The 11,417-nt window shown below is 35.7% G+C and overlaps 1 long non-coding RNA gene across 1 annotated transcript; it reads right to left on the bottom strand.

Moving 5' to 3' along the window:
- Positions 1–580: 580 nt before the first annotated feature.
- On the bottom strand, positions 581–1,732 carry LOC125177753. Its single transcript, XR_007156651.1, has 3 exons — positions 1,400–1,732; positions 1,004–1,090; positions 581–635 (listed from the first exon to the last, which is right to left on the bottom strand). It is a non-coding gene; the product is annotated as an uncharacterized LOC125177753 (long non-coding RNA).
- Positions 1,733–11,417: the final 9,685 nt, after the last annotated feature.

The raw sequence follows: 11,417 nt of genomic DNA, 5'->3' as shown, positions 1-11,417 counted from the left end.
TAGGAGCAGAACGGGTATGACTAAGTTAACACAAAATTGAACTGTTTCTCAAATGGTCTGATGCAAGAAGTCAGGCGAGATGTTGCTACAATACCATATAGACCCTTTGACAAATTACAAAATTCCAGAACTTTTTTCATTATTCTAATTGAAGACCAAAAGTTATATCTAAATTGATTAAACTGCACCATTGATTGAGACTTGTAGCATTTCTAATAAAAAAATAAATGAAGTCTAGCTTAAGCTTCTTCTTATGTAAAAGTCCATGTTCTCCTCCCATCAGAACATTGTTGATTTCTAATTTGAAGCTAAATAAAACAATAAAGATCTGCATAGCTGATATGCCAATAATATGATATTACTAATGTTTAGAAATTTAAATTTCAATAAAATGTATATAAATAGTATTTATAAATACTTTTCAGAGTATTTGTAACTTTAATTTAATACATACCAGTATACAGATTCCTGCAAAGGAAAAATTCTTATTAATGCAAAAATGAATACCTATTCCAATAAACAAGGCTATGTTGACTAACCGGCAACTCCACCATAAGGCTTGAAGGCCATGTCAAAGTAAGTGTCGCAGCAACTCTATGCATCTGCTGGCGATCAAACTCGGCTCTGGGGTCCATCTTGAGGGAAAGCTCCTACAGTTCCTTAAGTTTCATTTAAATTATCTACATCTACATTGATCTCTACAATAGCTTCACAATTGACTTTATAACAAATTGTGAGTAAACACTTGAACGTGATGACTAAAAACTCAGATTCCAATGAAAATAATTAGCTTAATATTGATAAATCTTCATAATGTATACTGAGATGAAATTAAATGGATAATGATACAAATGATATCATGCTACCCAGTCTGCAAAAAATGTCAATTTAAATGTTTACCTAAATATGTAAACATGTTTTATTGAAATAGGTATACAAGATCAGAACTTATGTACGTGTATATTTATTACTTAGAACAATTACCCTGGGAGGATAAGCTCACTTTGATGAGAGAACGCAGGTTGGCCGCTGCTTTCTTGACGTCTGCTTTGGGTGCGCCTGATGACTCCAGCTGCTGTATCATCTCTCCCTTAAAAAATTATTATATAATAACTACATAACTATAGTCTGCGTACATCAATTAAATTATTTAATTTAAATTTACTTAACTATTTAAATTTTGCCCATCACACTTATTGATATAAATAAGTATATATCGTTAGCTTATTTGGTTACTGGGAGACATGTTTATAGTCCACCAGGATATCATAGAAATAATTCTTACAAAAACTGAATTAAAATTCACTATATATGGTTCAAATATCACTATATATTGCTGCATTTTATTATTTTGTAATCATAATAATCAACTCCATATAAATCTTAGCTCAAAACTAACTTGCAATTTAATCTTGCCCTTAAGTGATGCAATAAGTTGCTGGTCCGCAGAGACTTCGTCATGGACATTCCTGTTACAATAATGCCTATTGTTGCTGTTAAAGCCAATTGTTAAAGTTGAGGCTTTAAAAATGTTGGATATTTTATGATACTGGCAATATGAAATGCCTAAATTATTTGCTCTTTGATTAGCAGGCAGCAAAAGTTCGATGTTAAAATTTCAACATAGAAAAAATTTAAACATATTTGTGGAAGTCAGCATTTTGACAGGATATTTCTTGAACAAATTCTTTGAATACCAATAATATTATCTATTGAAGTCAACTACACAATTCTGTAATAGAGAAAAATCAAGATATATAAAAACATGGGATTAGTAGTAAATATTTATATACAGGGTGCGGCGCGGGAACTTACTTATTTGAATTGCGCGCCACGTGGCGGCCATTAGTCCTAGGAAGGTGGCGCCATGCGCAATATTTTTATGATACTGGCAATATGAAATGCCTAAATTATTTGCTCTTTGATTAGCAGGCAGCAAAAGTTTGGTGTTAAAATTTCTACATAGAAGAAATATAAACATATTTGACAGGATATTTCTTGAACAAATTCTTTGAATACCAATAATATTATCTATTGAAGTCAACTACACAATTCTGCAATGGAAAAAATTCAAGATGTATAAAAAGCATGGCATTATTAGTAGGTAAATATTTATATATTATGGCATGGAAATTTCTAGAATTTAATGAAATGTCAAGAGAAAATATTCCACAAGAAATTCATGAGCCACTGGAGGTTGTAATATTGACCCACTCATTATTATGAGATGTGTTTACTGCAGTTAAAACAATTCCCATGATGAAGTGTGCAAAAGTCCTCTAAGAGACTATAGTCAGATGGGGTAGGACAGAATCGCAGCCTTCATGGGGTAAGAAAGGATCAACCCATGGCATGCATTCTAATTGCACTGAATTTAATTTGATAGAAGAGGAATATGTTAGAGCAATAATTGCATGCCATTTCAGTGTATGTTTCAACCCTGTTCTGCAACTAATGAATTTTTGGTCAATTTTTGAAGAAAAAAAGAAGGGTCACAAAATAGTTAACCCTATTTGGGAAATAAGCTCTGTCTAATGACAAAAATTTTTTGGCCAGGTTTGTGGATGTAGGCAGGTAACCTCAAGTAATAAGTAACTTTTGAGACATACTAGGCATTTCTACCTGCTACCCCTAACAAAATTTAGAGTCGCCCCAGCTTCTGGTACTCCAAATCAGAAGCTGACGCGTCTGTAAAATTTCACTGCTACCATCACTGCCTGACATCTATTCTAAAATGGGGTAAAAAAAGACTGGACATGGGATAAGATGGGACCACTAAATGATCCTGTCTTTCCCCACAAATGGTCCTCTCTTACCCTACAGTTTATCAAAAGTAGTTTTTATATGAATATACGGTATTATTGTGCAGTATGTATACATGGAGTATTTTGGTCAAAATTTTTATCTTTTGCTCAAACTTCATTCTAATTTGTTTGCTTTTTAATTAGAGAAATTTAGTGTACTATTGTAAATTGCATCAAAGGGATGGATAAAATAGAGATCTCTTCTCATTAGTGAGCAGCAGAAATATGTGCAAGATTGGCTGGAGGAAAAAGGGAAAATTGTTATGTGAAACATGAAAAATACAAGTTATTATCACAACTTTGTGAGAGGGCATGGGCTACATTTGAAGAAGTGCACCAAAAATGCAGTTAGCAAGAAAACAAAGGATGTCTGACACTTAAGTTAATATCCATGGATTCTATTACCAATTTGATAAATTTTTCTGACAATGACACTGATGGAATATGCATGTAGCATTTAGCAGTGCTCTACAATGAACCAAAGCCAACCTACTATTACTATGCTTAACCTTTTAACGACAAGATGTACGATACTATCGCTTTTCAAACTTGCTCTGTAATATTATTGTCAAGATAAGGATTTGGTGCTAGTTGTTTTGAACGTGTTTGGTAAGCGACTCTGCTTTGCTTTGGTGGTGCAACTCTACTCTTTACCCCCAATTATACAGTACAGCACTGATCTTGTTGGGAATCCGTGGTGCCATTTATTTGTTTAACTTTCCCAATCTTTATTGGACTATGGTGGGAAAATCAGATAAGTTACAGCACTGAAATAATTCTAAATTGTTTCTAGTACAATAGTGCATGCACATGCAAAATTTGTACATAAAATAAAAATTACATGCATATACCGTATCACCTTGTTTTTCTAAAGGCAACTGTTCAGTACAGTTGGACTTGCAACTGCGTTGTTTGAAACACGACCATTGAGTCATGTTGGCCTACGACCATGCTAGTAGGGAATAAAATATTGTGTTTTCATTGCTATTCAATAATTTAGTGCCCTTCTACTATATTTATCTCACTACAATACTAGTGAAAACACTAATCCAGTTTACCTATTTTATGTCTCCATACACTGGCCAAATGATCAAATTATCAAAGTGTACTTGTAATATTTTATGCCTTTCAGAATCCTTCAAGGGTTTTAGCATAAAAACCTTTTCTTGTCCAAAGAAAAAGTCCCAGTCTATGTGAACAGCATCTTGCTACTTCATTCTCTAGTGAATCTAAGGAAGACTCTGGATCAAGAGGACATATTGGATATGATATTGGTTTCANCTCTAGACCACAATAAATTCAACAGGCTCTGTGAAACCCGTGACTACAACAGCAAACCCCAAACTATACACAGCAACAACCCCAGCAGAAGAGCAGAAGACTACATTCTCTAACAATTGGGTGTAATCTATAAAAAGGTTGAAGATCTTTAAAATAAGGAATTAATTTTAATAAATTAATCAACCAATTTCATCTGAAGAATATTGTTTAACTCTGAAAATTTAGATCAATGAATATTCTCTAGCCTTAACCAGCCGTGTTTAAACAAGCTTGTTCTGCCATCTAATGCTAAAAACATGTAGCAGTACATGTAGCAGCCTAAGTAGAGGTAATGGCCAAGTACACACAGTGGCCTGAGTATATGCCTACAAGGCTACATGCAGTTGCATAATACAAAAAGCAGCTCAAGTACACACAGCAGTCAATTTCTCGTCTGTGATTACTGGCTTGGGCTTTAAAAGCCATCAGTGATTGGCTGATTGTCACTAACTTGTAACAATTTTCCATAGTATGTGCCTACATTAAAAATCTAAAAGCATTGAAGTCACTTGTTTGCTTGAATTGCAAGTTGCAACTTAACTTGAGATTTAAAAGAAAAGAAAATTCCTCCGAAGTTCATCAAATCTATATACTACATAGAAATTATTTTGGAGTCCAGCTTCATTGTTGGTTTAATGATAATAGAAATATTATAAAATCACAATTTTGCATAACAGACTGAATATTTTCTGAATAGATATTATAAACTAGTCTGGAATTTTCTTTGTTTAGTAAAAAAGTAAAAGTAAAACAGGTAAAGCCTGGTAAAAGTCTACGGCTTCATTGAATCAGTACCTCTCTTAATGGCAAAGTTTCAATAAACATTTCTCTAGTGAAGAAAGTGGTGAGTATATAGGTTAGCTTGACCTCATATTTAACTCCATGAACCCCCAAGCCAGGGTGCAGAGAGCGGGCAAATATTTAATGATCTTTTATTTTAAAGACCTGTGGTAACACATCAACATCAAGTTGTCTCCAGAAGATCTTGCCAACACATTTCATGTTAAATAATTAATTGAATTTATTTTTGGCAAGACATCTCGAAGGCTTAGGCAGTTCTGGCAACAAATCCTCAATAATGCTGGCCTAAGATCCTGCTCTTGGCAACACAACTGCCAAACTCTGCATAGTGGCCTTCAAGTATCTCTGCTGTAGTGTATGGTATATATCAATCATAAAAAATGCTATTGGTAGAAAATTCCATTTTCATAAGTCAACACTTGGCATTGTATTCAAGTAATAGAAAAGTTCAGTTGTTGATCAAGCTAATTGATAGAGAATTTTCAGATACATTTTTAAAAATAAGTCCATGCATCTTCATCCAAGTCACTGAGAGGTCAGTGCATAGATTTTTCCAACAATTCTCTGTCCATGAATTATATCAAAGAAATTACCTATTGTGAAACTTGAAATACACAGTTATATACTGGTCGGGGTCAAGGCTCTAGACAATATTTATACTTGTTCTTAGGAGCCACAACTAGTCTAGAGCTTTACCCCCATTATTGGTGCCCAGAGATTCCTGCTAGACAAAAAACTTCTATATAATTGGAAGCAAAAGTTCATGATCGAGCAATGGCCTGTGAGATTTTTAATTTATTGAAAATTTCACCTTGGAGCTGCAAAATTTCAGTAATAAGTAGGAAAATTAAATTCGGTAATAAGTAGACCAGGTAGAGGTAGACAAGTAGAGGTAGACCAGATAGAGGTAGACCAGGTAGAGGTAAACCAGGTAGAGGTAAACCAGGTAGAGGTAAACCAGGTAGAGGTAAACCATAGATTCATCAGGCAGGACTTACTAAGTTAGCTACGTATTGACTTGTAGTGGCAGAGGCAGAGCTGCAGAGCAGAGATTTTCCAGAATTCTGTTCATTTTAGACTCCCTAATATAGTTCAAAATTCAATTATATATGTATATATAAGAATATGCTGGACAATCCACAATACTTCTCTACTCTAGTATACAAATCTACGTTCTACACTCTACAGTCTACTCATAGTACTCACTACATTAAAAACTTACCAGGATGGTTTGATCTTGAATATATTAACTCTGAGACCATCATTCCTACCAAGTACCATCAATGATACTTGAGTCGCCACTCGCCACTGAACAGATCCAGCACTAAGTTTTTTTTTTAATTTGATTTTAAGACTTCGGGTGTGAAACCGTCACACCTCCCAGGCTCCCAGCCTGAGCACAACTTGATTTTTCTTGAAAACTCCAAGTCTCCAACTCAACTGCCTCTTCACTTCATTTTGAATTTTTCATCATGCTCTCACAAAGAGGTTTTAGTGTGGAAGAAAATAACAAAGGAATTAGGCACCGATAATTTTCATAGGGTGTTCACCATGCTACATTTTAGCAGGTATTGTCCCAGGCGATACCTAAATGACCACAGTTCTCCTTTTTTGGAGAATATCACCCCCTACCAGTCCCAGAGCTGTGATGAGGTCATCCAAAGTCCAAACTGCGGCAATATTCAGGAACCTGCAAATATATCCACAGGTTAGTCCAAGGTTCCAACTCCAAGGAACACTAAGTTGATAAGTGCACTTATCTCACAGCTAAAAGGCGTTTAATACTAAATACTAGTCAGCACTATGATTTATAAAGTTCAATAACCACGTGATGACAATAATGCTGTTTTAATTGTCCTATAAATATGCTCAGGTTTGTTGATAATAGATAGCTTCTAATTCTATTGAAGGCTGGCGACTTAGGTGCAGTGGTGACTGGTGAGGTTAATTAATGGCATAGACGGTACAATTCCATTGTCAACCTTGACTCCAAAAAGTAATTTTTGGAAGGCAAAGCTTCCCTGCAGGAGAGTCGAGCCATCGGGATAGGTAACCATTTTTCTTCAATATATAAACTGTCAATTTTCCCTCAGCATTCATCACGAACGAAGAATGAGCTGGCGATACTAATGAATGGATTTAATAAATTACTATAAAGTGACTTCGGATGCAGGGTTGACAAAATCCACTTTAATTCAATAATCAAAGGCATCGTACGTTCATCTACCAACGTCCACTAAGAAACAATCAGAAGCAAATCATTTCTCCCAGCCTGAGGCTGAAATGTAAAAAAAAAATTAGAGCTCCTAGACTCGCTGTCGCACATTCCAGAAAATTCTAATTACCTAATAATGATCAACATCACAACATGAAAGAAATGAAGAAATTTAGATAAGCTGGTGGCTAACTTTTTCTATCTAAGCCTACATTTACCAATGACAAAAGCAGGTAACTATGAACGAAACTTAACAACGAAAGTGCCAAAAAATATTTTTCATATAAGTACATTTTATTATACATATTAGAAAATATTTTTATTTATAAAATTGTAGGGTATTCTTTCTAGGAGTTTCCTGCCTTCACTTCCATTGTAGTTTCCACTTTTTTAGTCCACTCTTAATTAATTTTCCTACGCTCTATTTCTTCGTTATTATTATACTCCATCTCGCTCATTATTTTAAGACCATGACGAGCTCATTTATCATGACCTCGCCGGCATGGCCTCCCAAAAGGTAACAGTGCACCCGCACTGTCGTTCATCCTGACACTAATTTCTTCAGAGACATTTATGGTCCGTTTTAAATTTGTGATGACGTTTCCGTTACCAAACGAATATGCTCATAATCAATGTTATTATCGGAAATTTTTGGTTTGACTTAGTAAGTTAACAAAAATAATTTCATTGCTTCTTTAGAAATACATTCAAATTGATAAATAATGGGACATTCCTCCATTCATAACTCAAGACAATATAACAATTTTTGATGGGTAGCTACTGTATTTTGAACTGTATAGATGGCTCCAGCTACACCGACCCTTTCTCTCTACGCCAATTGTTTTTAAATTGCCTAAGGCAAAGGATAAATAATTACATTCATATATATGCACCAGACGATACTATAACTTGCCTCTATAACAGTTTAAATTTGAATATTATACGTTAATCGTACGACGAAGAAAGTAAAATAGAACAAACGTAGGTCGCAATTTGTGGCAAGATTTCCGTACCCGGAAATTTTTGAAGGAATTTTGGTTCACGTGAAATAATAGAAGGTGGCTTACATTTCTGCCTGATTTTCTGAGGTTAGGGAGATTAAATCTAGATTTTGGGGCAAAATTTTGTTCCATCGATTGCTTGGAGCGCAGCAGTAGACCATTTCTATGGGAGAAACATTACCTGAGGCTGAATTATAAGAAATAAAATCGCTGTAATGAGATTACCTGTTAAGAGTCACAAACAAAATTATTCGGTCAGATCCTAGAACGAATTGACGAATTACAAATAAAAACGGCGTCATCTTCGGCTGGTCAATTAAATTTCTAGAATAGTACAAACCCTTTCCATTTACATGTGGTTTTTGAAAATTGAAGAGAAACCATTAATTTAAAAACGATCATTATTATAAATTTCATTATTATAAATATCAATAAATAGTATTTCATCAACTAATGATCTCATACCGACAATTTGGTAAAATTTTGTCCTGAAGTCGTAGATGCTCTCCAGTGAGACAGCGTTGCAATTCCCCATTTACCTTCATATGTTACTTAAAGCGTTCATATAAAGGTGCCGCAACGAATTGCCTCGACTATCTACTACATAGATATTATATGATAACGAACATGCCTCATCGCAGCATTCAAACCTGTCAGCTGTCACTCCACTTCTAGTTGCATTTCTTTCATCCATTATGTAGCTTCCTATGCCCATCTTCTGCCTTTAAACTATAATTTACTTAGTACGTAATATGACCTCAACGAGCTCACCATTGATGCGCTCACTGAAGTCATGCAAAAACTTGTTTTCGTCGTTGTCCGTCCGTCATTCATTGCGGATGAATTAGCAGGACCGACAAATATTCATGATGAATCTTCCACAATTGAGAAAATATGTGCAAAGTCTTCTATAATACGTTCATTACAGCTTTTAGTAGCTCTATTTTCAATTGAATTTTATTCATGATACGATAAAAATATGTCAAAAATGAGGTTTGATACTGAATTCACATATAATATAATAAAAAACGCTACAAGAATTTTTGATGGGTAGCTGATATATTTGTAGTTTCCCATAACTTCATTTCTACCCACCGAAGTAAATTGTTTTACAATTGTCCGGTATTCTGAACAAATAATATCTATATATACATCATTATAAACCATTTGATTACTTACTGTATTACTATGAAAGGTTTACACGCAAATATTTCACGTCTTTCGTACGACAACCATCATAAAAGTGAACGTATAACGCAGGCTTCTTAGTAACTTTAGTTCAAGGCGACGTTTACACTGACTTTGTCCCACACGAAATTATAGAATATTGAAATATTTTTTTTTTATAAATTCCTGCGTTTATGAGAAAAAATTCCGATTATGTAGCTTTGCTCCATTTATATTTGCAATATTTTATATATCTTCATAAAAACGCTGCCTTAATCATGCGAATGATGTAAAGGAGGAACATTTTTTCATTATTGTCACATATAAAACATAAAGTGGAAATAATTACACGCGTATTATTATAATAATTAAAAGTATTGTTTTTCTATAACTATCTATAATAGCATTGGAATTTTTGTAGTTAAGTTTTAATGTGATGAGGACATCGTCTGTGCAGTGAGTCAAAGGTACGTAAATAACTTCTCTAATTGACATGTTTATTAAATAACAAGAAAATATATAGAAAAATAACAATAAAGAATGTCAAAGACGCGTTGAATTGTGATGAAAAAATGCGCGGTGGACGGGGCGCTGCCGCCCACCACGGGACTCAGAGTGGACGGTGGACGGGGCGCTGCCGCCCACCACGGGACTCAGAGTGGACGGTGGACGTATAAAAAACACCTGCCCACAACCTCAAACAGTCACACTCGAAACTCCATTATGGTGAAGACGAAAGAGCTGTCGGAGGACACCAGAAACCGAATTATAGACCTGCACCAGGCTGGGAAGACTGAATCTGCAATAGACAAGCAGCTTGGTGTGAAGAAATCTGCTGTGGGAGCAATAATCAGAACATGGAAGACCTACACGACCACTATTAATCTCCCTCGATCTGGAACTCCAAGCAAGATCTCAGCCCGAGGGGTCAAAACGATCACAAGAACGGTGATGAAAAATTCCTGAACCACAAGGGGGATCTAGGGAATGACCTACAGAAAGCTGGGACCAACGTTACAAAGGCTACCATCAGCAACACGCTACGACGCCAGGGACTAAGATCTTGCAGTGTTAGACGTGTCCCTCAGCTTAAGCTAGTCCATATACAGGCATGTTTGAAGTTTGCTAGAGAGCATTCGGATGTTTCAGAAGAGTGTTGGAAGAATGTCATATGGTCAGATGGAACAAAAGTAGGACTATTTTGTACAAACACAACTCGTCGTGTTTGGAGGGAAGTAAGTGCGGAGTTGCATTCAAAGAACATCATACCAACTGTAAAGCATGGGGGTGGCAACATCATGCCGGCTGGTCGTGTACATGAAAGAATAAATGGGGCCATGTATCGAGAGATTTTGGGCGCAAACCTCCTTCCATCAGCCAGGGCAATGGAGATGAAACGTGGCTGGGTCTTTCAGCATGACAATGATCCCAAGCACACTGCCATGGCAACAAATTAGTGGCTTCGTAAGAAACATTTCTAAGTCCTGGAGTGACCTAGCTAGTCTCCCGATCTCAACCCCATTGAAAACCTTTGTAGGGAGTTGAAAGTCCGTATTGCTCGCCGACAGCCCCAAAATATCACTGCACTAGAGATCTGCATGGAGGAATGGGCCAACATACCAACAACAGTGTGTACCAACCTTGTAAAGACTTACAGAAAACGTTTGTCCTCTGTCATTGCCAACAAAGGATATACAAATATACAATAAAGTATTGAGATGCACTTTTGTTATTGACCAAATACTTTTTTCACCATTATTTGCAAATAACATTTTTAAATGTCCGACAAAATGATTTTCTCAGTTTTTTCACATTTTGTCTCTCATAGTTGAGGACTACCTATGATGTCAATTGCAGGCCTCTCTCATCACTTTAAGTGGGAGAACTTGCACAATTGGTGACTGACTAAATACTTATTTTCCCCACTGTACCTATTAAATGCAGTAAAAATAATTGCATGCTCTGAAATGTATAATATAACTAATGAATATACCACAATGCTAAGTCACAGCACAGCAGCACACAGAGACTACACAGCACAGCAGCACACAGAGACTACACAGCACAGCAGCACACAGAGACTACACAGCACAGCAGCACCACAGAGAC

The sequence above is a fragment of the Hyalella azteca genome, unplaced genomic scaffold (assembly GCF_000764305.2).
Source record: "Hyalella azteca isolate HAZT.00-mixed unplaced genomic scaffold, Hazt_2.0.2 contig4627, whole genome shotgun sequence".
NCBI classification, from domain to species: Eukaryota; Metazoa; Arthropoda; class Malacostraca; order Amphipoda; family Hyalellidae; genus Hyalella; species Hyalella azteca.
Note: the sequence above shows the minus strand (reverse complement) of the source record. Positions and strands in the feature narration are given on the sequence as shown.